Source organism: Fukomys damarensis, unplaced genomic scaffold, assembly GCF_012274545.1.
Source record: "Fukomys damarensis isolate Sample0158 unplaced genomic scaffold, DMR_v1.0_HiC HiC_scaffold_36, whole genome shotgun sequence".
Lineage (NCBI taxonomy): Eukaryota > Metazoa > Chordata > Mammalia > Rodentia > Bathyergidae > Fukomys > Fukomys damarensis.
Genome location: NW_022900948.1, coordinates 22182847 through 22188392, shown reverse-complemented (window position 1 = coordinate 22188392; position 5546 = coordinate 22182847).

Sequence of the window (5546 nt, the reverse complement as noted above, 5' to 3'; positions counted from 1 at the left end):
CTCAGAGAATTTTCTGGGCTGCAGAGTGCGACAGTGTTTGTGCATGGCTTAAGGGCAAATGAAATGTGCTATATTCTCAACCTGAATTACTCTGTATCAGTCTTTCTATTGCTTTGAACACCCAGAACCAAAACACACTACATTTGGAAACATGTTTGATTGTAATATATAGAAAAATTTGAAATAATTTATCATCAGTATTTTCCAGATAAGATTTCCTGTGGCATTATGTATCCCAATAGTACTCCCCCTTTTTTGGTACTGGTGATCAAACTCTGGACCTTGTGCTTGTGAGGTAGGCGAAGGAATCACTGCACTACATCTAATTCTTTAGAGATTAATCAAAATTACATAAAATTTTGTAGGACTGGCTGAAAAAAGATCAAGGAGAAAGAATTCTGCTATGTATTGCCTCCTAAAAGGTAAGTTGACTTTTCCTTTAAAGGTGATTGTTGGAAACTTACCAATAACATTTAGCGCAAGTTGGTCTTTATGAATTGGATTGAAACAAGTTGTGGGAATGAGGTATTTCTTATTAGAGAAAGTATGTAAAGAGTAGAAATAAAACATTCTAAAAGAATTCTCTTAGATAAAGTTAGAAAATTGAGGAAAAAGAAAATATGGCCAAAAAAGTATTTGCAAATACAAGGTAATCTGCATATCCAAAACAGATGAATACTTAGGTATGCAATTTCTAATTGTAAATATTCATCTGATCAGAATATAGTTTCTTGGTCACTGTTTCATTACATGTATCTATATACCTAATGGAATATTGTCTCTCTTTGGTCCTACAATTGCCAGCAAATCTTCATTCCTGATCAGTTTGCAGGCATACTGTTTTTGGTAAAGTTCTGATTTTGTAGAAATTTACCTCAAAGCAGCAATTCTGTTTTGTTTGGTTCAGTTTAGCAAATGTTTTTCCAGCACTAATCTCTACCTTGGAGCTTCCGTCTGGGCATGTTATTTGGAATGCTTTATTCCTTGTTCTTGCATGGATCTTTGAATACATCTTTTTTTCTTTGACAAAAGAAAGAAAAGCAATGAGTTGTTAGCAAACAGGAAGAATTTCGACATGTTTGTATAAGTATTTGGAGGATTGTTTTAAATATTCGAAAATTTCTGCTTTTTAGTAAAACATTTCTCTGGTGACTTTAGATGTAGTATTTGTGAGACACAAACACAATTTAGATTTTAGATGAATGAACAGAAGGAGGCTTCATTTAAAACTGTCAGCTTCTATGTTCCTTGTTTGAATATACAATTTCTGTCATAATAATTTAAGGCTACTCACTGCAAACTAAGTTGACTTTGGTAGAATGTGCAAACATCTTAAATAATAGATCTGATAAAATATTAGCTTGAATTGGTTCAAAAGAGACCATATACATGAGCTCTGATGAACAAAATTTTAAGATATTCTTACATGAAGGTGCTATGGGGAATGTAAAAACTAAAAAAAAAAAAATCAATAGAAGATGAAATAAACCAAAATAGTGCTTACTCTATGATTCATATTTTACATATATTATTTACATATATTACCTATATTACATGTATATATTATTTGTCTTATCAGGAATTTCATAACAAGGACATTAAAGTTTCCATATTATAGGTGAGGAGGTGGAGACTCAAAAATAAATTCCCCAAATCTCATAGCTAGTAAGCAGCCAACACAGGGTTTAAATGCATATTCTTTCTGTTAGGTAAAATTAACCTGACATTATAATAAGTCGTAGGGTATAGTGGTTAGAAAACTATTCTAACAGTGAGACTGCTTCTCAATCATCCTTCTTCTGGGAATTGGAATTCGGTTTGTTTGATTTATAATAAAGAAAGCAAATTTAAGATTGAGATAAAATAAATGTACATTTAGCATACAGATGAGTCCAGAGTATAATATGCGAAATGAAAAGAAATAAAGGTAAAATGTGATAAAAAATAAATACCCTAAAATGGCCAAAGGCACATCTGGGAGTTAGAAGGTGGCTGCAATAGATTCAAAAGATTCAATTCAGGCTTTAAACTTGTGTTGTTTTGTGAATGAGGATAAATGGTCTAAGTGCCTGTTTGTTTCCAGAAACTACTTTTGTTTTGTGAATTAATTAGACCTCTTTCAATGGATTCTGTGTCCAGGGATGAGGGTATTACTGGAAATGTGTGTGTCTGTGTTGTGAGGGATGAAGAAAGCGACTGATCCCGATGAAAGATTGAACGAGATGGAATGAGACTTTCTGAGGAAGGTCTGTGGAGTTAACATATACATTTTTTTTAACCAGGGATCAAACTCAGGACCTCGCACTTGTGAGGCAGGCACAGCCCTACTGAGTTAAATCCCTGTCCCTAACATATACGATTTTGATACGTGAATTGATATTTTCATGAGGAATCATTTAAAGGGAGAAATATCAAAGAACTGCTCTTTTGGAATATGTCTCTTTTGTCACAGGCCTTTTTTTTTTGTCACAGGATGTCTTTTAGATCCTTTTCAGTTAAACTGAAGTAGCAATCAATTAAAAACTTGCTTTAGAGAATGAGAAGACAAGCCACAGACTGGGAAACAAAATGTGTAAATCCCATGTATGATAAAAGAATTCATCCAGAATATATGAAGAACTATGTAAATTCAACAGGAAAACAATTTAAAATTGGTAAACAAAAGCCAGGCATGGAGGCACATAGGTTCATTCTCAGCACTGTGGGAGGCTGAGGTGGGAGGATCCCAAGTTAGAGCACAGCTTGGGCAATTTAGTGATTTAGTGAGATTCTGACTCAAAATAAAAAAAAATTATTGCCACTACTGTTTAAACTCTTCAATGAAATTGAAGGGGAAGCAATACTCCCAGATTCATTCCTGGCAGCAAACTTTACCTTGATCCTGAAAGCAGAGAAAGACCCAACTAAAAGAAGAGGACTATAGTCTAATCTCACTAATGAACATAGATGCAAAAATCCTCAATAAGATACTGGTGACTGGAATACAGACTATCACAGGGAAAATCATACACCCTGACCAAGTGGGATTCACCCCAGGGATTCAGGGATGCTTTAACACACACAAATCAATAAATGTAATACACTATATTAATAGAGTCAAGGGCAAAAACCATGTTATCTCAATAGTTACAAAAAAGCATTTGACAAAATTCAATATCCATTTATTATAAAATTCTACAGAAAATTTGAATAGACTGTCTTTATCTCAACCTAATAAAAGCCATCTGTGAAAAACTTGCAGGGAACATCATAATAAATGGTCAAAAACTGAAATTCTTTACATTAAAATCAGGAACAAGATAAGGACATCCGCTATCACCAGTCCTGTTCAATATTGTTCTGGAAACATTAGCCACAGCAATTAGACAAGGAAAATAAATGAAAGGAATAAAGATAGGAAACAAAGAAGTTAAATTGTCATTATTTGCAGATGACCTAACACCTGGTATAAAAGTCCCCAAGAACTCCACCAAAAGTCTTCTAAAAGTCTTAATAACCAAATTCAGTAGTGTAGCTGGATACAAGATCCATACTAAAAAATCAATAGGCTTCTGTACATGAATAACAGACTCACTGAGAGAGAAATGGGACAAACAATTCCTTCCACAATAGCACTCCCCAAAATGTAATACCTAGGAATCAATTTAAGGAAAGAAATAAGACTTGTACTCTGAAAACTATAGCACTCTGGAAAAAGAGATTAAAGAATGGAAAGGCATTACTTGCTACTGGGTGGGAAAAACTAATATAGTGAAAATGGCCATACTTCCCAAACTGCTATATAGATTCAATGCAATCCTAATTGAAATTCCAGCAACACATGTCACAGACTTTGAGAACACAATCCAAAAATTCATTTGGAACAAGAAGGGACCTAGAATAGCAAAAGCAATTCTAAGCAGTAAAGAGAAGGTAGGGGGTATCACAATCCCCAACTTGAAACTATGCTATAAAACTACTGTGATAAAAACAGCATGAAACTGGCAAAGAAATGGACCCAAGCATCAGTGGAACAAATTAGAAGATGCAGAAACAACTCTGAACATACTCAGCCATCTCATTTCTGACAAAGGAGCCAAACACTGTCACTGGAGGAAAGACAGCCTCTTTAATAAATGGCCAAAGATTAAAACTAGACCTATATTTCTCACCATGCACTAAAATTATTGAGAAAGTTTTGCCAGCAAAATAAGTCAACAGAATGAAAAGACAATCTGTAGAGCTGGAAAAAAAATTAGCCAGTTTACTGTTCATCAGGCAAAGGAGTAATATCTAGAACATATTAAAAAATTGAAATAATTAACCCTCAAATTTAAAGATCCAATCCAAAAAAAAGGTATCTGAGATGAATACCTACTTCTCAGATGAAATAGCACAAATGGCAAATAAATATATGAAAAAAATCTTTAACATCACTGGTCATTTGAGAGATGCAAATTGAAACAATGCTGAGATTCCATCTCATTGCAGAAAGAATGGTTATTATGAAGAAATCAACCAACAACAAATTTTGGTAGAGCTGTGGGGGGAAAGGAGCACTTCAATAATGTTCCTCCTTTTCCCCTCTTGGTGGGAGTGTAGACCAGTGCAAGCACTTTGGAAATCAGTGCGACAGTTTTTCAAATAACTAAAATAGAAGTCCCATTTGACCCAGCTATTCTCCTTGGTATCTTCCAGAAAGAATTAAAAGCATCATACCACAGCAATATATGTGCATTTGTATTTATAGCAGCACAGTTTGTAATAGTTAAATCTTGGAAACAATCCAAATGCCCATCAACCAATGAATGAACAAAGTCAATGTGTTTTCTTGACACAATAGAGTATCTCAGTCATAAGGAAGGATAAACTAAATGTTTCTAGCTAAATGAATGTACCAACTTGAGACCATACCCTTAAGTGAATAAATTGGACAGACTCATGTAAATATCACAATTGTGTCTCTGGAGTGAGAAACTGAAAGTGTAAATAAGGACCAAACTGTATGATAGATATTGTGTAATAGAAAGAAATTGTTCAAGAGGAAAGGGAAATTGGCCAGGGGGTGGGGGAGGAAGGAAGGAAGGGAAAATGAGAAAAGAAGCATAAAATGGAAGCAAAGCTTTGTAAATAAGGTGGGGGAAGAGGGGTTAAAGGGAGAGGAGAGAAATGGGGGAAATGAGGCATCAAGATATATCATATATAGGTAGAAATTAGCAAAAAAAGTAATAGTCATATTACCCCCTAAAATGTATTAGAGGAAACTAAAATTCATGTAGAAATAAAAAAAAAACCAGAATAAAGAAACACTTAAAATATTAAATTTGGAAGTTGTATATGTTCTGACTTAAAAATAACATACTACAAAGCTGCACTAATCGAGATAGTGTGATACTGATATAAAGACCAACATACAAAGTAGTAGAATGAATTCCTTTTTTGTTTTTGTAGGCAAAATAGAGCAATAAGCCTCCTATAATTAGGTTTTCAGGACTTTTTTTTCTGAAATTTCAAAAGTTTCGTACATATTTTATCATTACGGCAATGTAAAGTTAGGCATAGTGGTT